Source organism: Euprymna scolopes, chromosome 38 (genome assembly GCF_053919585.1).
Source record: "Euprymna scolopes isolate OS-2025 chromosome 38, ASM5391958v1, whole genome shotgun sequence".
NCBI lineage: Eukaryota > Metazoa > Mollusca > Cephalopoda > Sepiida > Sepiolidae > Euprymna > Euprymna scolopes.
In genome coordinates this window covers 5,154,954-5,181,889 of record NC_136519.1, presented here as the reverse complement: position 1 = coordinate 5,181,889, position 26,936 = coordinate 5,154,954, and the positions used below count along the sequence as shown (strand labels likewise).

The 26,936-nt window shown below is 33.0% G+C and overlaps 1 protein-coding gene and 1 long non-coding RNA gene across 23 annotated transcripts in view; one reads left to right on the top strand and one right to left on the bottom strand.

Moving 5' to 3' along the window:
* Nucleotides 1-26,936, bottom strand: part of LOC145263054 (sodium/hydrogen exchanger 9-like) — a 328,320-nt gene that overhangs the window by 224,088 nt on the left and 77,296 nt on the right. The window lies entirely within an intron of this gene.
* The window catches only part of LOC145263055 (uncharacterized), a 153,656-nt gene continuing 128,562 nt past the window's right edge, over nt 1,843-26,936 (top strand). Inside the window, exons 1-2 of one of the 5 annotated variants that reach the window (XR_013864469.1) lie at nt 1,855-2,710; nt 4,399-4,468. This is a non-coding gene — a long non-coding RNA (uncharacterized LOC145263055). Of the gene's footprint in view, nt 2,711-4,398; nt 4,469-26,936 lie in introns of all 5 variants that reach the window. The other 4 variants (XR_013864473.1, XR_013864472.1, XR_013864470.1 and 1 more) reach the window with 4 other exon arrangements.

The following is a 26,936-nucleotide window of genomic DNA, read 5'->3' as shown; positions in this document are numbered from 1 at the left end:
GATCGCTTTTTTCACCGATATTTCGAAAGTTATCCCCTCTTTTCGATTGTCTAGCCTTAATTTAAACCTACATCACTTCCGGTTTGGCGGTGATCGTAACAGCAAAGACGTCACGTTCCCCCCCCCCCGTTCTTTTCCTCCTTCGCGATACGGATTCGAACTTGCCTTCATTTCTACCATTTTATTTATTTTTTTTTTTGCTCAACACACACCTCCAAACATCCGGGCACCCATTCTAGTATATATATATATATATATATATATATATATATATATATATATATATATATATATATAGATAGATAGATAGATAGATATGTTAAGATATTCACGTATGCTTCCAGATTAGTAATTTCAAGGTTATGAGGATTTTATGAAGCATAAAAACGATGTTTTTTTTTTTATATTTAATATTTTATTTTTTATATTTTAAGCAGTCCTCCATTCTTAATAACAAAAATGTAGGGAAATAAAAATGAAAACCGTTGGGAAATCTTGAAAGAGATCGTGTGAATTTTTTAACGTTTGTGAATGTTGTACATTGTTTAATTTTTTTAATGTTTGTAACGCATCTAGAGAGAGAGAGAGAGAGAGAGAGAAAGAAAGAGAGAGAGAAAGAGAGAAAAAGATAAAAGAAAAGACACAACACAGGTTAGCATCTGACTTAAAAATGCTATCCTGATTGAGCACTCACACTTGATATTTCTTACAGAAATTGCGTTTTCTTTTTCAGATATATATATATATATATATATATATATATATATATATATATATATATATATATATACACACACACACACGCGCGCATACTTGGATGATTTTTTTTTTTTTACCTTGAAAACTACACTAAGAAATTTTTAAAATTTATTTTTTGTGTTGGAAAATTATTTTGTTACTAAGTCGCTTAATCTCCGGCAATCGCTGAATCAATTTGCTTCCTCGAACTCACAATAGTCCGAAGTTTTCAGGGATCATCAATTATTTACTTTGTGTATGTGTGCGTGTTCCTTCCTCATAGATTTTGAAACAGCTGAGCGTATCTTTTGCAAACTTCACACAAAGGTCAGTTTATATTCCTGGCAGTGTTCTTAGATATGCTTTGTACAGAAATTAATCTGATAGTTGAAATCTGATTAATCGAAAAAAAAAAAAAAAAAAATCCGATCTTAAACAGTCTTTTCTCTTTTATATATATATATATATATATATATATATATATATATATATATATATATATATATATATATATTTTACAGGGGAATATTTCATGTTACACCAGTGTAACCTTGGCCGGTGTAACGTAAAATATTCCCCTGTAAAAATTCTTTTTATCTATAAAAGAAGAAAGACTATTTTTAATATCATCAAGCCGAAATATCAGCTGACGTGATATTATAAACAAACATAGACGGAATTTAATAAACGACATAATTATTAAAAAAAAAAAAAAAATTCGAATTAGCCCACCGGGCAAATTATTTCTCGTAATATATAATATTCAATAGACGATTGATTCTATAATAATACATACACAATCTGCATGAATTAAAATATCATGTTTAAGCGTATTGTACAACAGAGTAACGTCGGGCGTCCAGCTAGTAGGACAATCAAATGATAACCGAATAACACCAAACTAGTATAACCATGTTTGGAACTTTGCTCTCTACTGTATATACAATATTTCGAAAAACTAGTGTATTTAAATAAAAGTAACTCATTTTTTATGGTATATTAATAATATAGATATCATGAATTATATATATATATATATATATATATATATATATATATATATATATATATAAGTGCTCTATTGTAGGTTCAACAAGACTAATAGAAATTATTTTTATTTAAAATGTATATATTAAAGTAGCTGTCGGGTGTACTGGGGTTTCATCCGTTTGACGATGCCAGGTTTGGAGAAGAAACCGGTTTTTGGTGGAAGACTAACTCTTCAGCGTTGTTTAATAGTCAAACACCACAATCCAGCATGGTCAGACCAACGAAAACTCGGTACACTCAATAGACACTAATGACTTGCAGAGGGTGGTAGTGCTGCTAGGATTGCCCAGGCACCTGTCCCTTTTACCCTCGTTTTAAAAGTACTCTGTTCAGAGGAATGTGCCCCATCGTTACTTCATCTGAGCATCTGCCATAAAGTTCTCTGCGCCTACGCCTCACTGCTGTAATATATAGTTTTCTTTTTAATTTTGCAAATTTCTATAAAATACTTTATATATTTACATTTAGAAAAAGTTTTGGGTTTGTTATACTTTTGTATATTTTCGAAAGTTTTAAATTTGAGAATTCATAGTGTGTAAATAAATAAATTTAAAAAAAAACTCCATTTCATCCCAATAAAAATCGACCTGTTTAAAAAAAAAAAATATTTTAATAATTTTTAAATTTAGTGTAAAAAAAAAAAAAAAAAAAAAAAAAAAAAAAAACTCCGATCAAACAAAATCTCTTTTAAAAGTGAAAGGTAGACCATATGGTAGTTTCATATTTCCGAGTTACACAATATTTACATAAACCGACAGCGGAGGGGGTTGGCGGAGAAACACACAAACAAATACAACTTACCAATGACACAGGCTAAACCGGCATGGCTAAAACACCGGACGTGGTTCCTCTGTAAGACCCATGAGAGAAGCAATAAAATAATCAAGAGCGCCAGATATATAACGCCGGCCAAATTGTTAAGGTAAGCATTTTGATTAACGACATTATTTACCAACGTAATGATATTCCACTCGTCCATATTGTATCGTCATAGTAATTGTTTTGTTTTTTTTTTCTTTGCCCACTTCTTCCTCTGACGACTTACACAGCGGGCTGCGTTTACAGTTAAAGTTCCTTTCGATAGATTCATACGGGTGATATCAGCTGTCACCAACGATGTTACGCGGTGGCGGGCAGGACAATTCAGATCATAATTCTTGGCCATGTGAGAGATTGACAGGTTGAGCTTTTCACAAGCAATAAACAGGAGGACATTTGCATTTCTTAAAGAAAATACATTTGTTTAACAAGATTCACGTATAAATATCAATGCCGTCCAGCCATGATGGACTTTGCGCAGGTGGATGGAACCTGCCGGTCATCTTGTTCGTTTCCTGCACAGTTTTGTGAACGAATTGAGATTTGGGTTTGTATTACTGTACACATAAGATTCGAAAAAGTGGTCAAAACAACAAATATATAACAAATAAATGTTATCAAAGGCAAGATAAGTTACTTTTCTACCAAACTGGATATATTTTTCGTGTTTTTATTTAATGTAACATGTTTATTCAGTTCGAAAAGCATACAGTGTTTACCGATGTATTGGAAAATTCAAAATGGCGCCCGAGTCTCTCTTTAACATGGTAAGTTCAGGAAAAGATGTTATAAATAATAAACTAGACAAAATACTGTTAGAAATTCGCTCAATATGTTACCGTGACATAACTTGACATATATTCGGTGTTTTTTTAAAATAGTATTTGGTCTAGTTTATTATTTATAACACCTTTTCCCAAACTTACCATGTTAAAGAGAGTGTCGGGCGCCATTTTGAATTTTCCAATACATCGGTAAACACTGCATGTTTTTCGAGCTGAAAAACCATGTTACATTGAATAAAAACACAAAAAATGTATCCAGTTTGGTAGAAAAGTAACTTATCTAACTTTTGATAATATTTATTTGTTATATATTTGCTTTTTGACAACTTTTTCGAATCTGTGTATACAGTAATACAAACCCTGAGATTTTTATTGTTATACATTTTTTTTTTATTACTTTAAATGCAACTGAACATTCACCATTAAATTAACAGCTTTTGAAGGTTTTCGGGTATGCTAAAAACGAATATCACATTTAAATTTGAGGCAAACAAGTACTTTTCTGGATATTAAAACCTTGTTATTCAATTTAATACATTATGTTTTCACTGGCGACCATTCCCCCCCCCAACTGAGCAATTACTAATACGCACGCGTGTTACAAAACATCTCTTCCTCATGTTAAGAATGGCGACGGCCACAGAAATTGATTAAGAAAAAATTAATTGGAAAAATCTTTTTAATATCTACAAAACTACTTGTCTGCCTAAAATTTGAATATGATATTCGTTTTCAGCATACCCGAAAACTTATCTATTTGTCAATTTAAAGGTGAATGTTTAGTCATAACTAAAGTAAAAATTTATCTAAGGAATCTAAATCTTGCATAACAAATACCGTATTTTTTAGGGTTTTTTTTTTTGTTTTTAAAATGTTCTTAATTTATTTTTTTACTTTTATTTTAAGTTTAAAATGACCTTATTTAAAATTGATTCATCATCACCGACAAGTGTCTGGTCGTCACAGATCACAACAAATAACTATTCACCTTTTATTGTAATTGCAGACTAGTACTTGGCCCTCAGTTTTGCAAAACCACTAGGACCGGGAATAGTTGGTACGGATTGGGAAATACGGTAAGAAAAATAAAAATGTCCACATAGTTCCAGCCATTATGGATCAGTGAAAGAGTATGTGTGTGTGTGTGGGGGGGGTATTACATACCCACTTCACTTACTGATGCGTGTATGAACCCCAAATTATTGCTTATCCGTGGCTACAAAGTTGATCGGGTGTCAATGCTTATTTACGAAGTTCCCTCAATAAGTTTCTAGACGTTTTTTGTACAAGCATTTAAAATTGTTGTGGACTCTTGAAAATTTAGTATGTTATTGCTATACATACTATTAGATAACCGACCAATTTTTATGATTTCACGTTCAAATGAACAGCTACAGCAGGAATTGAAATACATCCTACTAAAGTCTGATTGTTACAGCTGGTGAATTTCAAAAATGCAATCTGGACGCGAGGACGCTTTAGAAGAACAATACACAATAAAATTCTGTTTAAAACTGGGAAAAAATGCCACAGAAACGTATGGAATGCTTCAGACTTCTTTTGGACCATCTTGCATGAAGCGAGCATCAGTTTTTGAGTGGTACAAGAGATTTAAAAAAGGCAGAGTCTGTAAGGGATGATGAGAGGTGTGAGAGGAGTAAGTCAGAACACTAGTGTTGATTGGCCAAATAAAGAATTTCATAGATAAGGATCACCGTGTGTCTAGAGAGACAATAAGTGCATAATTTGATGCCAGTGTGGGAACTGTACACACAATTATTCGCAAGGAACTGAAAATGTAGAAGATTTGCACAAAGTTTGTCCTAAGGATGTTCAGAGAAAATCAGACTATTTGACCAAGATGGGCATAAAGATAGTTCCTCACCCTTCTTATGGTTCAGACCTTGCTCCCTGTGACTTTTGGTTATTCCCTAAGATCAAGGAAAACCTTAGAGGCTGTCATCATGAGACAATTGAGGAGATGAAAGGGGCTGTGATGAGGGTCATTCACATGCTTACACAAGATGACTTCCATGGAGTCTTCCAGAAATTGTTGAAATGGAAAGACAAGTGCATTGTAGGAAGAGAAGATTACTTTGAAGGGGACTAGAGTTTCATGTGTGTATTATCAATAAAAGAGCTCATACGAAAAAAGTCTGGACACTTATTGAAGGCATCTCATACAAAAAGGTTTATTTAAAAACGGGAGAAGAACAAAAAATATCAGAGCGAGTGGTCACTTTTGTATGTGGGAGGAAGAGAGGAGGGAAGACAGAGAGCACACCTTGCTACATTTAATTAAATTGTGTAAGCACGACACTCCTTGCCTCCTCCTCATTCGCATTCTAGACACATCTTGTACCAGTAAAAGAGACAGAATACTCGGAAATCAATTTCGCGATTTTTTTTTCACTTTGTGTTAGGATCAGAGTGCAATATCTGTTCTATTCTTAATCAGGAGAAAAATAAGTCCTTGATTGGGGCATTTTTTTTTTTTTTTGTCATTTCTATATATACAGCACAATCATGTTGAGACACTTGTTCTCATTATATCACCAAAGTTAAGCAAAGTGGAGCCAGATGGGTGACCATTTGGGAATGCTAAGTGCTGTATGCCATTTACCCATGACTGTGACATACTTGTGAGTCTGATATTATCTGTAAAGTTACTACTTTAGAGAATGTCGGCATAGACCACCCAGAGCTAATAACTTGCCAGTGTTATTTTTTTTTGGGGGGGGGGGGAGCAGCTGGGAAAAAAAAAAAAGCCGAGATGAGGAGACAAGTAACTAGTTGTGTACTTGACATATGCTATATACTTTTTGTAAATTTTAGGTTCCTTCATTTATTCGGCCACTTTATCAAATTATCAAATATTCTGTTCAAACATGAGTAGCTAATGACAAAAAATAAAATAAAAATAAAAAACAGCTTAAATTGAGACGAATTTCCCAATCTGGAGGTCGACCCCCCCCCCACTTCCTCTATGTGTGGGTTTGTAGTGAACAAAAAAAAATAAACAAATATTTGAATGTTGATGCGTTTCTAAAAAGTAAAAAAAACACATTTAAATTTAGTTTCTGAATTTTTGAGATGAGGATTGGCTATTCATATTATTTGAATTCATCGGACTACTGTTCTCATCTTGAGTGTCATTTTTATAACATTTCAGTCGATGTAACGTCTGATCTTCAGGTGCTTCTGTTGAACTCGGAAATTTGGATCGAAAAATTAAATTGCGAATTACTCAGGACCTCAATCTAGTCATGGCTGACAGAACAAAAGCATGCTACCCCCCGTGAACCAAATAAAGGGTTCCATTCGAAATTCCATCCAAATTCCAGAGTTCGACAAAATACATCTGAAGAAGGTCGGAGGTCACATCGACCGAAACATTATGAAAATGACATTCAAGATGAGAACAGTAGTCCGGTGAATCCTAATAATACGGCCATTTAAATTGGAAAAATTTTTAATTAGTGGAATATCAATTTTATAAAAAAAAACAAAAAAAAAAAACAGATGCTTAAAATAGAGTTGACAAATCGATTTCTTAAATATGTTGTTTTAAGCAAAATCAATATTATGTACTCAATTTTCAAGTCGAAAAATTAATTGAGTAGAACAACTATTGTGTTTTAAGTAAAAAAGTCTATTACTATAGACAACAAATATTGCATATCATTAATAAGTAATCTAAAATATTAGTTCAAAATTATGCCCCTTGTGTGTGAACTCTTCACTGTCTACTCTATAATGTCTAAGACAAATGCAATTTTAACCATTTCTGTAAAAATTACTTTTAATCGTAAATAACTTTCTACCAAATTAATTTTCCTAATTTGTGGATATATTACTATTTTTGACATAACAAGTAAGTACGTAATATTGCTTTTGCTTGAAACGACATATTTAAAAAAAAAAAAAAAATTACCTATCTTAACAAGTACTAAAAAAAAGATTAGAGGAATTTATAAATAAACAAGCTGAGCATGCAAGGTCCCCCTCCACAGGTGAAAAATTTACTTTCACTATGACTAATGTGTGCAAAATTTAAAAAACAATTCAAGGTATGGTTATTGAAAAAAGTGCAAACAAATGAATAGATGAACAATTTGGGGGCAATTTTACCCCTATAATGTCCCCTAGAGGGGCAATCAGAGTTATCCCAGAAAATCCGTTATGGCAAAAATTTACTTTCACCATGACTAATGTTTGTGCAAAATTTCAAAGAAATCCAAGACAGAGTTATTGAGAAAAGTGCGAACGAACGATTCTGGGGCAATTTTACACCTATAGGAGTGCAACCAGAGTTATCCCGGAAAATCCGTTCTGGCAAAAATTTACTTTCACCATGACTAACGTTTGTGCAAAATTTTTAAAAAAATCCAAGGCATGATTGTTGAGAAAAGTACGAACAGGAGGGAATTGTTAGATCCAATCCCTCCTTTGTCAGGGGACCAATTAATCAGATTAATTCAGCTGACGACAGATAAATTTTTCAAATTATTTTTTAGGGCTTGGTTTTCTTAAACAACTCCAATCAGTTTCAATTCAAAAAAGTCAAAATTACGTGAAAGCCATTGAGCATGCAGGAGACAGGAAGTCATTCTAACTCCCCTACCCTCTTCATGAATTATATAAAATCTTAGCCTTCACGATAAAATAACATTTTCAGTTTTCATAGGAAACTGTAGTAAGAGGGAAAAGGACGGCAAGATAATACAAGACACAATGTGGAAGAAAAAGAGAAAAAAAAACGGAAAAAAAGAGAAGGACGACGAGTATGCATGTTAAGAGGGAAGGAGACAGGAAGTAATTCTTTCATAAAATAACGTCATCCAACTCCTCTACTACATTTGTGAATCGTTTAAAATCTTAGCCTTCATGCTGAAGTTAATATTTTCAGTTTTCAGAAAGAACTGTCATTCTGTAAATTTGAGTAAATCCCTAAAAATAAAAAATGTCTTTTTAAATCGATTTCATCAATTTGGACATTTAATCCAATAGTTGATTTATTTTAGATTGCTATTCTTGCTAAGCCTCGGTTACATATGAAAATATTCTTTTAAATCATTAATTCCGCCCATGTATTCAAAAAACAGATTCATTCAACAGCATCTCTTGTTCTCTAATTAGGTGCGTGCACACACACACAATATATATATATATATATATATATATATATATATATATCTAATAGTTTACCAACGTACCAAGAAAAAATTTTAGAATGTGATGGTTGCATGAACCATGTAAGCTGTTCAAAATGGTGTTATTTTTTCTATGCTTTTCAATGTGAACATCTGATAAGTGACAAAAAATGCAACAGACATAATTTTGCAGATTTCTTAGTCGCGAACAAAACAACATTGTAATGGTTACCTTTTGAAAAGCAATAAAATACCAACTGAGAAAACGATATTTAGGCTTACACTATATATGCTTCGGAACCAAAAAATGGTATTCATTGAGCTTGCACTTTTTCAAACGTCATATATATAAAAAAAAAATTTTTGAATATAAAAAAACTTTATAAAATTTTTTAAAAAATCTATTATGATTGGTAAACTGAGTAACGTTTCAAGTAAATGATTAACCTATTTCATGATTTTTTTTTTTTTGGGGGGGGGGGGTGTTCAAATTTGAATATTGCAATCATGACGGAAAGACTTATTGTTCATGATTAATGATTCTGATTAAGTAGAACACGTTTTTTGAAAAAATGAAAAAAAGAGGGAAAAGACAGGAAAGAAAAAAGTGGGGGAGGGTCATCTGACCAGTTTCGTTCTCGCTTTTTCAAAGCTGAATCGAGGAATTTGCGATTAAAAAGGGGAAAACAATAGAAACTGTACATGATTAAAATAAAACTGCATTGCGTTATATTTATGGGTTAGGGTTAGGGTTATATTTATGGGTGAAAAACAAAAAAAAAAACAGGGAAGCGATTAAAATAAAAAAATTAAAGATTTTAAGATGGAACGTGGAGTAAGCACGACTCAATTGAAAAAGAGTCTGTACTAAAGGTCGCTATATATATATAATTTGAATGTTTATTTTTGAAATATCGTTAATTTCAATGTATACCGTTTTCGTTTAACGGGTCTAGATTGTTATTTTAAAACCATTCACCGTTAATTTTGAGTTAAGCTCAATGTGTCTATTTAATAGGTGCAGAGCATATATAGTTTTGCACTATATATATGATGATTGCAGGATCTACACAGATGATTGCTGTCTCAAGATGCATGTACTGTATTAAGTATCCTCTCAATGTGTGCTCAGGTGACTTTGAAGGCTTACAGCTGACTTACAGGGCCGATGACATACATAACACAAGTTCAATGTCTTGACGCGGTCGATTGGATCCGGATGAGGAATGTTGTCTCTGTGCACAACCATGTGCCTTTTCATTCCATACTGCATACATCAATGCATACCTTACTGCATATATTACTGCATATCACTGCACACCTTACTGCATATTACTGCATACCTTACTGCATATTACTCACATTGTGCTATGAGGATGCTGTAAAATACTGAATGACGATGGCCTCTTATTACGAGACTTCAGGTGGCTCACATCCTCTGCCTTGGAAAGGAGAACGTGACCACACGTTTCATAGATCCAATTTGCATGGTTGCCTGACAAAAATTCCAGACCTCCCCTCCGAAGTGCCCTTTTCAGCTTTACATGCTGCATCCTCTTAACCTGAAGCCATTTTTTTACCAATTTCCGCCAAGCACCACGATCAACCGCAGTTTCTTCCCAAGTGTTGGTATCAACATCCGTATCCCTCAGAATGATTTTGAAGCCATCCTTATAGTGCTTTCCGGGCTGATGTTATGGACACAAATTCTCCATAGAAGAGTCTCTTTGGGAGACGACCATCACCCATACGTACAATGTGACCTGCCCAGCAAAACTGCGCAGTGATAAACATGATTTCAAGGCTCAGGCACTGTTCTTTTTCTAGTACCCAGTGTGTCCGGTATGTGCATTTGCCACTTGATATTCAAAATTCTTTTTAGACACTTAAGATGGAAATGTTCGAGAACCTTAATGTGTCTCTGGTAGGTCGTTTATTCATTTACATATACACACACACAACCTTTTTAGTAATCGATTTTTCCTATTATAAATTCATAAAACCGATCGAAACATAAGTATACAATTGAAAGTAAAATCTTTAAAACACATTTGTGATTATAACAAATGTTGAAATAAATATGGCGATACAGTTGCATTTATTTTTAGAAAATTTAAATAAACGCTGATGAAATGTAACATCTTTAAATGCAATAAAAAAAAAGACAGATTTCGAGAGAGAGAGAGAAAGAGAGAGAGAGATTTCAAGAGAGAGAGAGAGAGAGAGAGAGAGAGAGAGAGACAGATTTCGAGAGAGGGAGTCAGATTTCGAGAGAGGGAGACAGATTTCGAGAGAGGGAGACAGATTTCGAGAGAGGGAGAGAGAGATATTTCGAGAGATATTGTGATGCAAGATAGGAAAAGCACTGTAGGGCCTTGGCAGAAAGTTGAAGGAAAAGATCAATTTTCTCAACATCCAATTTTTTCAAAAGGCTTTTTATGCTGCGGTTGCAATCATAATTCAAAGTTCACCCTGGGGCTGAAACAACAACTTTGTTCTGAAATATCAGGTGAAAAAGTGTTAAAGGGTTAGAGGTCAAAACCGTTGTTTCTGACAACTGAAAATACAGTGAGCAGCACCATTTGATTGACTCGGGAATGGTTGAAGTCATCCTTTAACTTCTTTTTACAAGAGGATTATTTATTTATTTTGTTTTGTCTGAAACCGTATAAAAAAATCTCTCAAGCGTTTTTGTTTACATCATCAAAACTCTGCGATATACCATCGTTCTAAGAATAACACTGACAATCTTAATATTTCCAGAAAACGTTTAATCATCTATAAACTGCACATGTCTACAGAATAATAATATCAATACTCGTATTAATAATAATAAAATCTAATAATGAAGACATTAGAGTCCCTGGATTTTTACTATCATAAATGACAAAGATTCGTTAGTCTGAAAATCAAACAAATAGATACAAAAGTAAGGGTTGATCGATTTGGTTTGGTTTCCTTAACACCTAATTGAATAATTGAATAATTTTCCTAAAAGAAATGTAAGACCAACTAAAATTCTTATATTATATATTGGCCTCTATGCTAGTAAGTAAAGATTATGTTGACTAGTATGAATTTTACCAAGGGTTACATGAAGTACATGTCAAGAAAACCTGCTGACGAGTGGGAATACACCCAGTGCATCTGGCATGATTGAGGCAGGTCCTCAAGGGTTACTTTCCTAGAAAACATGAGCTAGAAATGCAGATGTCGAAGCAAAATTTCGAAGAGTTGGAAGTGAGAACGGTGAGATGCATCTACAAATATAGAGAGAATCTAAGTGAATGTTGCCTTGCGACTCTGCCCATATATCAACCATTTTAAAACAAACTAAGAAAATTAAGTAAAAATAATTTACATGGTCTCTCACCCAAAATTAAATTCTTCAAATAAAACCTTTGGAACCCCAGCAATTCTCTATTGTGTTACTATGCACAAGTAAATTCTTAAATCAAACTGAAGATCACAACCACGAGAGAATCAATGGTCATGCATGGAAAAGCAATCAGAGAACAAAGACCAGCGACCATGTACGTATGTAAAAAGACTTTCTTTTGTTGATTGGTAATGCACACGTGTGCATTTGTTATAGGTGACATGTGTGAAGAGTTCATTTAATTTGCTTACATATAAAATGTTAAACTTACACCAGAGAGTTGCATGGAAGTCTCTCAATTGATTTTAAAACATCTTTCGAACTGACCCAAAAACGTCTAAAAACTAAGATACAAGCAATACAGTTAGAATACTCCGCTTATGGTGGATTCAATTTACTTGTTAAATGAATTTTTTTAAATCAGACTTTTTGTTAAAAAAAGTTATTTAAGGAAAATGAGTGGCTCATGGTTGGGAGTAAGAGGAATGCTAAATAGCTTCCAAAACTTTGGATATTTTAATACATTGACATTTACTAAGAATATTTTTTTATTTATTCTTAGAAGTTATTTGCGTGGAGTGTGGATAGCTTTTCTTTTTTTTTTTTTTTTTTTTAATGCTACTGAATGTTGAATGAGGAAGGATGTTGAAATAGCTTGCATAATTTTCAATATTTAATTTAAGAATTTTAAAGACGGGTTAAATGACCTCCTATTCGACAGTTTAAAAATGTTTTAAAAACTTTTTAATTTCAGGAGGTCACAAAGTAATTTTATTTTGCAATTATGAAAAAAATTGATTATAATGACATGTTTGTCTAGGCAATGGTGTGCGTTTGTGAAGGAGATTTGTTTATAACTTAATAGCTAAAAAAAATGTTTAAATATCATTGTAAGACTATATTCTAGAAATTAGGTCAAATCTAGAGATAAATTAAAAACTGAATATGGAATCTGAAACCATGGAATGTTGAAGGTTTATATTCAGAACTTTTAGATTAATATCGAATATGAAAGGGGAAGAATAATACATTACTTTTAACAATCAAATCTTATCAGATGATGCAGACAAACATTTTTTTTTTCAAACTACAAATTTAAAACATTTTAAAAATGTTTCTATTCAATCGATATATTTAGTGAGAAAAATTTTCATTGTAAACTGAAGGGTGACGTACGTTCTTAAAGATCTAAAAACTTGTCACACACAACAGTAGCTTCTTGCTTTAAAGCTACTGATTGCACTTGCACTTAAATAAACAAACAAACATACAATATATTATCATTAGTCCAGACACGGGGGCTCCTAAGATTCCAAAGTGCCCGCGCACGGCCTCCCAGAATTCCAAAGCATTAACGCACGGCCTCCAATGATTAAAAAAACGCTCGCACATGGCCTCCAAGGATTAAAAAACGCCTATGCACGGGCTCCCAGGATTTAAAAGGGACTAATCATGACTCTTTATTTTTAAATCTTCCAATATTCTGCCTATATATTGGTTATTTGAAGATTAAAAATTTTATTCTGATTACTAGTATTCTCAGGAGTCCAACTGACTCCTTCCAAAACCTCTGACTCAGAAATACAACTTCTGACCAATTTACATTCATGATTATTATACCATCTTATTTGCAATATCCTCTTAGCTAAGAATAAAGTGTAGTATCTGTTCTGATACTACACTTCACTTTTTCTGTCCTCGGTCAGTGGAGAAATCCTTCTAGACCGAGGTAATTTTAATTACTGTTCCTATCCAGAGTGCACCCTTTTTTAGGGGAGCTGGATTTTTCCCACATTAGAAACTGACCTTGTGTCTTACTCTGCCCTCGTGGAGAGGCAAGTAAATAGGAACATAATGTACTTTGTTGCAATTTATTTTTAAAATTACTTAGCGAGGCCTGAATAACTGGAAATCCGAAATATTTTAAAATAATCACCTAAAAATAAAAAAAAAACCCAGCTTAATAGCAGGGATAACTTATTTTTGGAATTGAAGGATATAATAGAAGTTGTCTACAACAAAAAAATTCTTAATCCTTTTTTTCTCTTCTCAGTTTGTTCAAGCTGAGGATGGGGCATCCTAACAGATAAGACATTCATACACTATCTCAGAGAGATCTTTTTAAGATTGTAAACATCTCTTTAAGTGCAATTGTTTTAATCTCTCTTGCACTTGATTCATCAGGTATATTTGCTAGGTAGTTTTTTAAATTTTTTTCATGAGTAGAGTTGCTCCTATAATTAGTCTTCCTAAGACTCCAGTTTCTTTTCATGTCATAAATAAGATTTTGGAATTTCGTCATCGTTTACCTCTCAGTTCTGTTTAACCCAGTATTATTGCAGATCAAAACTTCGACTAAGGTTGCTTCTCCCTATTTGTTCTATATCACTACATGTCAAGTTTAATAGCTCCATTTTCTAGGTACATAGCTGTAGGAATTGCATAGTCATAGTGAATGGTGTACGATTTATTTTCAACTGCGTTCTTTCTGCTATATGTTCGCCAGCACTTGTTGCTACATTTGATATTCAACTTTTTACAAATAGTTCAGTCGAGATATTCACACACTCTCTTCTATATAAGTTTTAAAATGTGCAAACAAATAAAAATTATGACTTTACTCCATCCCGGGTGACGCAGAGTAGATAGGAGTTGATATCAAATAAAACAAGTGTCGTCCATGATTTAATATAAACATAAAATTTGAAATTCACTTTCGTTTCATAACACACAGGTTTAGAAATGGCAAATATTTGTAAACTTGGACAAATTGTAAAAGTTGCAAATGATACAGCTGTTTGATGATTTATATTTTTATGCAATTACCGACTAAAAGCAGACGCGTACGTGCAAGATCTATTGCTGCAGAGAGGCAAATAGCGAAAGAACAACGACTTCTTACGTTTCTGAATTTTTGAGATGAGGATTTATTATTTGGATTCTTTGGACTTTTTGAATGTTACACCTGCTGCGGGTTGAAGGTTCAATCCTCACTGTGAGCAACACTCTAAATACAATTATGAATTACTTAGGACTTCTACTCGCACATGGCTGATGGAACAAGAGCATGCTATCGCTGTGGATTAAATAAAGGGTTCCAATCAAAATTCCATCCAAGTTTGACAGAAAGATTACAGTTTTACCAGATACACTTGGAGGTTACATTGACTGAAACACCGTAAAAATAATACTCAAGATGAGAACAGTCGTCCGAAGAATCCAAATATCGATGTCTTTTCTTAATTGGCCTTGGAGACAACTGACGGAGAAAAACTGAAGCTGCCTGCCAGGACACTATATATACAAATGTAGGCAAACTTGGGCATATTTTATTGGTTTGAAAATGTAGATTTTTGTTTTTACCAATTGTCATAAAATTTTAATCATAGAATAGTATTATAATCTTCAAAATACCTACAAATTTTCATGTAGTTTTGTCCTATAGAATCAAAGATATGAGCAGCTCAATATTCAATTTGGCTATATATATATATATATACATATACATATATATATATATATATATATATATATATATATATATATATATAAATAAAAGTTACAATAAGTTTACTAAGGTAATCAAAATGGTAAACTTAAAATATATTATAAATATTAAAGAGTTAATATTTACAAGTAAAATAAACTCAGCCAGATATAAAAAGCTCAATAAAACCGAAAAGGAAATAGAGCTTATAATATGAACAAATGATTAATAAAATATGTTAAAAGACATCTTGAAAAAGAGTTAAAAACATATTTAATTTTAAAAAAGGAAGCACAAGATAAGTGGATAGTCCTTAATCCGCGGAGTTTCGAAGAATACTTATTAACGCTTTCGCGCTTTTTGTCTGGGTCAGTTTGACCTTGCTTTTCAAATTTAAATTGTCACCGTTTTTTCGGGTTTTTTTAAGCCTTAATTTTTTTGATTCATCCAGCCTTGACAGACGTGTTTCAAATATTATCTCTAGTACTTTTCTTTTAATGATTTGGAATTCATTCCATTTGCACTTTTTTTCAAGGAACTCTGCTTTTTGGATGATTTTGGACCATTTGGAATTTACCCAGTGGATTGAAATTTTAAATTCGACCGTTTTGGATTTTACCATTTTTGGATTTTTACCCTTCACCGGACTATCCATTCATGTGAAATCTTTTTATTATTTTTCTTTTGCCTCCTGTTCCCCTTACCTCACCCTTTTTTTTTAACCAAGTAAGATCTTTGACTTACTTGTAGTTTCATTAAATACTTTTATATGCAAAATCCGATCCTGCATTTTGCTAATTCCTGCCCTCTGATGAGAAGGAGAGTATTTCTTCAAAACTCCGCGGATTAAGGACTATCCACTTATCTTGTGCTTCCTTTTTTTAAAATTAAATATGTTTTTAACTCTTTTTCAAGATGTCTTAACATATTTTATTAATCATTTGTTCATATATATATATATATATATATATATATATATATATATATCCCCCAAACTTCTGGCTTTGATGAAGGGGAGACTCTTGCTGCTATGGTTTCAAATAATCTGAAATAACTGCAAGGGGAGACTTGATTCCAAATATTTCTCATGTTATATCGCCTCTCTTTTGGAAATAAGATATGATTATGAATATTTCTGTCAGCGCCACCGAGAAGGAGCACTCTGACTTGCAAAAAGTGCCTGAGCATCCCCGTCGGTATTCCCAGGTAAGGGCGACAGGCGATGAGAGAGAAGGAAGGCCTGGGAGGATGGATCTTCTAGAAATGCACAGAACTAAACTCCCACCGCAAAATCAACAGGGATCAGATCATTACAGGAATGGTCTAATCCGTTTAATATGCTAATGAGTGTTGGACGGTTTTTAGAAACTGACTTCCAAACTAACCAATCTCTGGCCAAGCATTCAAATAAAAATATTCCCAGATTACAAAAAATTAAATTTAATGGAGACATAAACTGTTCTAGATGCCAAACTCTATGTGAACCTTGGATGATGATAAAATGAGAAATTTAAATTTGCACATGCACAAAAAATATTACTTACAAATGGATTATATATATATTATATATATATATATATATATATAAACACATACACAATTTGATTTGGAAGGGCACATCAGTTCTGATCCCCATTAATGGTTACCTTGGGTATTGGGGAGAATGAAAAATATTTACTTTGAATTATTTTCATTAAACAAAAATAAAACAAACTTCAGTGCAAAGGAATTATTTGTTTTTTCATGTCATCTAACCCTAACCCCTGACCTGAGAATATCTACAACTCCAACTCAAGAAAAAGTAAACCATAAGATACTTTATCCAAAAAGAGCGATGTAAAAGTTAATATTATTGGTTTATTCCAAAATTTCTGAAATTTTTGGCAATTGTTTAATATCTTTTCTGATATTGATGTACACCGTTGACTTTGGTGCTGCTATCATCTAGTTTTAAGGTTTTAATAACATCAAAACTATAACAAAAATTATATAAATTATTTTACAAAATTAATGCCGTTCAACCCAACGTCTTGTACTTGTCATAAAGGATTGCATTACATTTTCAAAAATCACAGTCATTTGCAAACGTTGTTTTATTCAATAAATGAATTTAATTGTGTTTTTTTGTTTTTTTCCAAAAAAAGGCATCAGGCCGTTTATCGTTCTATCTAATCGCTTAAATTAGAATCGTTTTAAAACAAGTACATCTTTTCAAAACGTTGAATATAAGATGGAAAAAAACTTTCACAATTTTCTTATTCCAATTCAAGCTAAGCCAAAAAGTTGCTGAAACAGTTCATGGTATCAATAAAGGGGTTGGCCCAGGAACCACTACTGAACACACAGTTCACAATCACTATGAACACAACGGTGGTTGAAGAAATTTCTTGGCAGCGACGAGAATTTTGAAGATGCTGAGCGTAGTGGTTAGCTATCAGATGTTGACAACAATGCTCGCTTAAGAGCCTTAGTCGGAGCCAATTCATGCACAACTGTTAGAGAACTTGCTTCTGAATTAGACGTAAAATATATGATGATTTCCAACCACTTTAGAGATTGGAACGACAAAAAAAACTTAATAGGTGCCTCACGAATTGAATGACAACCAAATAAAAAAACCCTGTTATATCCTACTTAGCTGTAAGGACTCAGAGACATATGCATGGACTTGGAGACTATATTCGAAACACCTTCCTCTTGACTAGAGAATCAAAAGTAGAATCAGATGACTAGGCCTTCATATGCTTAACCTGCAACATAGCGTTAGCTACTTATATTTTCCCTACAGGTCTCCCTCAACCCAGAACTGCACCCTAATCAACCAAGTCTGACAGCATAGATACAGCACTCTCCCTTGATATTAGCGTGCAAGTACACATATTTGGTGACTTTACTGTCCACCGCAGTAATTGGCTTGGTTTCTCTACTTACAGACGCAGCTGGTAGCATAACATATGTAAATATTTGATAATTATTAATTGCGCGGAAATTTCTTTAAAATTTTATAGAAATACAAATCTGCTTAACAGAAAAAACGACTCATTAAGCGCTAATGAACTGAGCTGACTAAAGTATTCTCTTAAAAATAGACAACTGTTTTTCTGCTTTTGTCTTACTAGACTAGTCATTTTTTTTTACTCTGAGTTTGTCAATTTAAAAAAATTATTTTCAAGTTTTTCAAATCTGATTTCCAAACAATACTGAATCAAAACTATTTTGTTGTTTTTAATGCTTTTAGTATATTGTACTAAAAGCGTTAAAAATCAACAAAAAGTACTAAGTACATGCATTTAACTTGTACTTAAGGTAGAATTGTGTTTTTTAGTGGTCAAAAAAAACAAAAATAAAACCAAATATACAATAAATAAAAAGGTACTTGTGCATTTATGCTACCATGCTAAAATAATAACATTATTTAGAAACCCATTCTTAACATAGGGAAGGGTGTTTTGTTAACTATTCTGTACTTTCACCTAACAATTAAATAAAAAAGATATTGCGAAACTTGAATTTATTTTTAACTCATTGTCAAGACCATTTTTTCGAAATCTGTAAAACTCATTTTTCTTTTAAACTAGGGATATCTAAATAATAATAATAATTAGGCGGTTCGATAAAGAATTTCATTGTGATGCATTTTGTACATTTTTACCTTGTTTCCACCTTAACATTTTTCTTTAAAATGACTACCTTTTAAGGTTTTTGGGTTTGCTAAAAACGAATATCGCATTTAAATTTTCCGCAAGTAGCTTTCCGGATATTAAGCAATGTCACTTCTTAAGTTAGTGCTGGTGAACATCTTGGTATGCGCGTTTCATATATAAATTACTGATGACCTAAAATAAAAAAATTTTTTTAAAATAGATTTCAAAGAGAACATCCACTTAACTTTTTATAATAGTGCGAGATTTTTTAAAAAATTCATTTCAGGGAACAAGTTTCAAGCGATTGTCTGACTTAGTATTTAATCTTTCACTTCCTCTATCGCCACTTGAAATGGAGTCATTTGGGTGCTAGAAAAGCACACGTTTTACTTGCTAACTGTTGTGTTACTGGATGGACATACATATATTGATTTATATACAAATACACATTGCTCTTTATTACAAAATGGATATCTATGTCTATATATGAAGGATACTCCCATCGATTTCGATGTACGGACGTCTGCTACAGCAATTACGTTGTCCGAAAATTCACACAGATGATTCGTTTATAGTGGTGAACCAACACACACTTTTTGCAACAACTGCTCATCGCAGTCGATGCAAATGGCCGCCGCACGGCAAAGCAGACAATTTACATCCGTTTTTATTCGAGATGCATGTCTTGATGAAGACTGAGGATGCATCTCTCCCAGTGGATTAGACACATCTTCAGACACTAACTTGAAAATTTATACATCCCGGCACACACACACACACACATACACACAAACGTGTATATATTTCCAATCAAATAACATCACAGCTCACACAAGCCAACAAACTATTCTAATGATGCTGGCCTTAACAGAGCAGAGAGAAAGAAAATAACAAAATACCAAGGACTTATGTACAACATGAAAAAAAAAAACTTGAATCTTAAGACGGTATCAATCATATGAGACATTATAGGAGCAACCGGGCTAATGAAAAAGAATTTCAAGAACTATCTGGTGAATATACCCTGTGAACCAAGTGCAAGAGAAATACAAACAATAGCACTTAAAGGGACGGTTAAAAAGATCTCTCTAAACTAAACTAACAGGAGAATGTTTGGCATCTGGTAAGAATGCCCCATCCCCAGCAAAAATAAAGTGATAAGAAAATTAAAACAAAGAAGTTCAAGACTAGGGCTTCGCTCTCATTTGTGCTGATCAGTTGAACATATCCGAACTTGGTATTTGAAACCCGCATCTCTTGCATGCGAGATGAAGACCCTGCCACCTCAGCATCCACGTGACACACAAAAAATTCTGCTAGCTAATACAGATAATGCAAACTGCAGCGAAATTTGACTATGAAAATTCTAATATTATTTCAAAATAGTTTTGTTTAAATAAAAAGTCATGTTCACCAACTTTTAATGAGTTTAAATTTTATATAGCCAAGCATCCAACATATATGGTTGCTTTTTTTTTTTTTTTTTTTTTTTTTTTTTACAGCATATCAACGATTGTAAATGATTCAGTACTTTTGCTGTTTACGGACAATGCTGAAATAATAGCATTATTTAGAAACCCATTCTTAATGTATAGGAGAATACTTTATTAACTATTCTGTACTTTCAATAAACAATTTTTTTTTAAATTGAATGTAACTTGAAAATTCTATTTATAAAAAGCACGGATCATAAACTGCAGAAGTACCGACGATTCATCAAATCAGAGTTGCTATTCCATCCTTAGCTGAAAACATTATTTTGTTCAAATGGTATTACAGTAAAGTGACTGCCACATATCTGACATGAGTTGAACAGTTACATCATCTTTGTATTCATCTCGTTACCCATATCTCCCATAAATTATAATATGGGACAACATTTTATGGAGAAACTAATGCATCCATTAAGTTTATAGGCATTGCATTTTTTCCTGAATAAAAAAAACAAAACATTTAATTTACAATTAAATAAATAAAGTTAACATTTTCGAGTGAAAGGGGGATAACTGAGCGTTATGTGAAGCTGTCTGTAACTAAACAAGCAAGTGAAGCACTGTAAAAGCGGTGGGAAAGTGGTTTAGATAAATTGGTATTTGATGAGGTTATTTATGGGCATCGGTATTATGGGCTGGAGGTTAGAACTGCTGACTATTAACTGGATGGTTGTAGGTTCCATCCATGGCAAGGGATAAGTGCTAGTATAGCAGCATTGATGAGCAAAACAGTTTATATGTGCATAACTCTATATATACATATCTTATTTGTAGTATTCCGAATTTTACTGGGTTTATATAATTCAGTAATCGTTCATATACCAATAAATTTTAAGTCAAAAAGAGATGACTTAAAATGTAAGCTACAAAATTATCATATTTCATAATTGAGCATTCATATACTGTATTAACAAAAACCAAGACTTCAAAGAATGGGTTGATAGCAACGAATAGTGTGTGTGTGTGTATATATATATATATATATATATATATATATAGTTCCTTCAGCTAGTGTATTTCATCGTTAGTTACATTGTTTCATTTATTACGTTACAATATTTCATACATGCACAATCATTTTGACCAAAATTGAATAATGTTTAGTCTATGTTGGTTTAAATGTTTGGGACGATTATTCTTCTGATATATATGTGAAAGGGAAGAAGATCCACAGAATTGTGTTAACTTTTATTTTTATGTAAATTACACATGATTAAATTGATTCTTGGGGGGGGGGGGAGTCACAAATTTAATGTCACAAACTTCTAGTGGATGTGTCACAAAAACAATTCTGCAAACAATTGTACAAGAAAGAAAAAGAGGGGGGGATAAAGAAAGAGGTGGGGGATAAAGAAAGAGGTGGGGAGGACAACATTGAAGAGTGAATATGGTTTGTTCACAGTAACATGCTTGGGAAGGCAAAAAAATCGAAAGGACTGGACAAAATTGGTTGCCAGGTCATCTTTGGCGTCCGAACGGTCATCCAGACCACAATATAAATAAAATGAGGAGATTTTAAAGAAATTTAATTTATTCCATAGTTTCTGAGGTATAAACACGTGACCTGCATTAAGTTAAATATAATCTGTGTGTGTTTTTATGGAGCATAACGATACAATATCAATAGCTGATATTTTGTTTATGTGAAATAGGATATATTTTAATTCATGACATTCTTGAGATTTTTTTTTTTAACCTTTTCATATATATATATGTATATATATATATATATACACACCGACATACACGTGTTCAAGTGAAATGTAAAGAGAAAAGAGACATCTTGCTGCTCAACTCCCTACATAGTATCCCTACAAATTATGCCTCAGTATCAACGTGGCATTGTGCCTTGGTTGGGGTGAAAATGCAATATATATATATATATATATATATATATATATATATATACACACACACACACACACACACGATACAATACTAGATGGATTTGGATGCTTCTTCATTATAAGAACGAAATTGGAAAACCGAAATATTAAATTTTAATTAAAAACAATCGTATCTGTTATGTCACAGTAATCAAAATATCAAAAATTACGAAAAAACGATAAGGTAGAAATTTAATTATTAGTCAAAATAGTTTTAGAAGACAATTAATGAAGATTGAGTTTTGCTGAAAAAAAAAAAAAAGTGTGTGCGTGTGTGGGGGGGGGGAGAAACCGGAGAGTTCGACACGTAACAAGGGCGGTAATTAATTTTCTGAAAGCTTAGGCCAATTTTGCAAAACTCAATTTTCGCTAATTGTCTTAGAAGACCGTTTTCATTAATTTTCTACCTATCCTTTTTCGTAATTTTTTTTTTAATATTTTAATTATTGCGACATGGCAAGTAAATACCACTGGTTTTACATGAAATTCAATATATTTCGAGTTTCGCTCTCATAATAAAAAGCACCGAAAACGATAAACTTAAGTCACTACGACTAGCAAGGGAGATCACTCTAAAAACTTATCACAAAGGAATTGAACTCCTATCGCAATACAAGGGAGATAACTCACTATTCTTGATTCCAATCGAAAATTCAGTTTTTTTTTTTACTTTTATATTATTATTATAAAAAATAATAATATGATGATGATTATGATGATGCTAGGCCATTTCATGTGTACACATACATTATCACGTGTCATATATATTAAAAAAATGAAATGATGTCGCTAAGGCAAAGAATTCCGACTTTACTCATATTCCAGAATTAAAGAAAACAGTACTATTTGTTGTTTTAAAAATAATTAAATTGCTACAATATTAAATAAGGAAATAATAAATTGGTTTTAAACAATATTTAGCTGACGTTGATAATTATTTTTATGGAAGGAGAAAGTTATTTCTTAATCATTTCAAAAGGAATAAGAATTGTGCAGATAGATGTAAAAAAAAAAATCATGGAATTTCTGCAGATGTAAAAATAATTACTTGCACGTTAGAATAATAATAATAATTATTGTTGTTGATACTCACTAGGAGTTCTCACACAGGTCATAATCAGAAATTACTCACTGACAACAGTTGGTGGTGTTCCCTGGAGTCTGGGTTACAACATATCTCTGTAGGTTTCCAGTACTCTTCGCCTCTGTCGATAACCTTTACAAATGAATGTGCATCATCACAACTGCTGTTTACCATTGACGTGTCACTAGCAATAACCAGTGGAATTCGGGTAGCAATATCACATTTCTCTTCACACTTGTCCAGTGGAGGCCTGGTCATTGCTTTTTCCTCGATCTTTCCGACCGTCCTGACTATTTAGTGTGGTGCCAGTTGATGCTGATGCTACGTTTTTTGAAGTGGAGAGGAATTAGTTAACTTACAATTTTGCAATTTCATTTTTTTTTGGTTTCATGGGATGTTCCTACATCTTTTTATTTTACTTTTGTTATAATTTTCATATGTGTTTGCAGTTTATGCGGACTAGTTTTCGTATTCGAGTGTTCTTAAGATTTCAGCTGTTTTCATTATTGATACACATTGTATATTGTCAACCTTCCCTCTCATTCCAATTTCTCCCATTCTTTTTTAAAAACTTTTCGGGGTTGTTTCTACTGCTCCTAGGATTATTGGTATGCTTTTCACTTCCTTCATCTTCCATATTCCTTTCAGCTCTCTGGCTAGTTACATGTATTTGTTTCGCTTCTCCATTTTCTTGATGTTCATCCTGTGATCTGCTGGAACGGCAAAATCTACACTCTGGCATGATTTTTTCCTTCTTGTTATGGCATCCAGTGTTCTTGCTTGGATGGGTTTATTCATTTGTACTTCCATGCTCATAGGATTTTCTCATTTCCGTTTTCAAGTACTGCTACCAATTTGTGTTTGTACCAATTGTCTGGCTGTTCAAAATGCAGTTGCTTATATAGTTTGCAGATTACTGTCTTTCTCATTTGGTCGCATATCATATTTTGGGGTATAGATAGGAGTAAAATAGACTATTTTGCCTTCTTATGTATTTGTGGTGGTTACAATAGTTAACATTAGATGATGATGCTGGTGAAAAAAAAAACACTAAATGCTAACAATGATATAAAGCAATACAGTTGAAAGAGTTCAATCAATATAGTGAGAGAGGGTGAAAGAGATAGACAATGATAGATTTGTCTTAATTATAAATTGCAGCTTATCAGAACAATTAAAACAATTACTTTCTAACATAACTCAATCCTAGAACTGACATATTTTATATTGATTAACTCGTATTTCATATATTTGAAAAATATTTGTTTGTGTTAACTTGGAGAAAACACCATAATATGAATATAGGGTTAAAAAATGAGCCGCTGACATACATATTATTGGCACTTGTGCACTACTGCAACAGGACAACGTTTTTGGTTTCAGTTTGAAGAGCAGACAAATGCAACTCAAGAATTCCTAAAAAAAAAAAAAATGGCTGTAAATATATTGAACGTAAACACCTTAAATAAGCATGACACGGTACTTTTAAATATATTAAAAAAATTTTAAACTATTTTATGTCAAAAAAATTTTTTTTTTAAATATTTTATGTAAAAAAAAATATTTTGTGTATCATAATTTTCTTAAATCTTAATTCAATAAATGTGTAACAAAAACTTTTTAAAAAAACCCAAAAGAACAAACAAAAATAAAAACGCATTCCATTAAAGACTGTTCATAACTATTTTGTCATACACTTTAACAACGTTCATTAATTTTGAGTACAAAAAAAAAACAAAAAACTATTTTCTTAATTTTATTTTAATTCAATAAATATTCACATAATTTTTCTTTTGTGTTAATGTATTGCTGTTGACATTTACTGAGATTTGATTCAGTTCTGAAATTGCATTTGTCTGCCCCTGTTGTGTTCTCTCCAAACTGAAATCAAAAAAGTTGTCCCATGACAGTGGAATATTATCAACTTGAATTGGTAATGTCGCTAACACAGGGTTTGCGGTTGATATGAGAAAAATAAGGCATTCAAAATGTTTCTTACCTTAAACATTATTACATGATGAGTCATTTCATTAAAAAAGTTCATTTATTTTACCCATCGAAACTCGAGAAATGGACAGTTAAGGTGTGTAAACATTCAATGCATAAAAAATCAATATGGCTGTACAGTTGCAGTTTTTGTGGATTAAAAAGCAGTCTTGACCTTGCGATCAAAAACTAAGATTGAATCAAAACAGCACGAATAAATCAACTTTTTACTCGAAATGACTCTACATGAAATAATGTTTTTTTTTCATTACATTTTCACCTCAAACAAGGCACATTGCCACTTTGATGTAGGAGGCTACTATCAGGGACATAAGCTACAGGAGTACTATGTAAGGAGTTGGGCAGTAATATGTTTGTTCACATTACAATTGAACTTCAGCATGTCAGTACAGTTGGGGAAGCAGGGACCTGGAAGGGAGTTCCAAAGTCTAGCAGTTCTAGGAAAGAAACTACTGAAGTAAAAAGCTCTCTTACATCTAGAGATCTCTACTGTGAAGGGGTGGGATTTAGCTGCTTGTAGGGTTTGCCAGGGGTAATCACGTCGAGGGGGTACAAGTACTTGCAGTTCGTCAGAGCATTCACCATTAAAATACTTGTAGAACAGACAGAGCTGCAACATTTCGTCGATGGGACAGAGGATGACAGTTCAGGACCTATCAGGTTGGTGACTCTTTTGAACCTTGTCTAGGAGCGAGACTAGTAGTATATGCAACAGCCCAAATGTGACAACAATACTCTATACATGGGCGAATGGTGGCCTTATAGAGGTACAAGATGTTTTTTTTTTTTTTTTTTTTTTTTTTTTTTTACACAGTGATCACCACTTATCAAGGCCCGGAAGCCACTCAGGGATAAGGGTTATTGCAAGTACATCACGTTAGTGAGGAGATTTTATGAAGTGTTTAATTAGGGGGGGCGGTTCATTAGGAATTTGTTAACATTAGACTTGAAGACATCCAAGTTGTAGTCCGGAGGGAAGCAGGCAGACGGAACAGAGTTCCACAGGCGTGCAGTTCTAAGAAAGAAGCTTTGCTCATGAAATCCGCGTTTTGATTTAGGCACAGATATAGAGTGGGGGAAATTTTTCACAGTGGATTCAGCTAGACGGGTGTTTTTCGTGAAAGTTTGGCGAGGGGGGACCAGGGATTGGAGTTCAGACGAGCACCTGCCATGAAAATAACGATAAAACAAGGATAGGCTCGCAACGTCTCTTCTGTGGGAGAGGGGTTGCAGGGTAGAGAAAAGGGCATCCCCCACTAAACCACGAAGTCTATTTTGTACTCTGTCAAGGCATGATAGGCTGTTTTTGGCAGCTCCTGCCCAGATATGGCAACAGTATTCCATCCTTGGCCGTACTTGGCTTTTATATAGATAGAGAATTGCATCAGTAGTGAGATATCTTCTGGAGCGG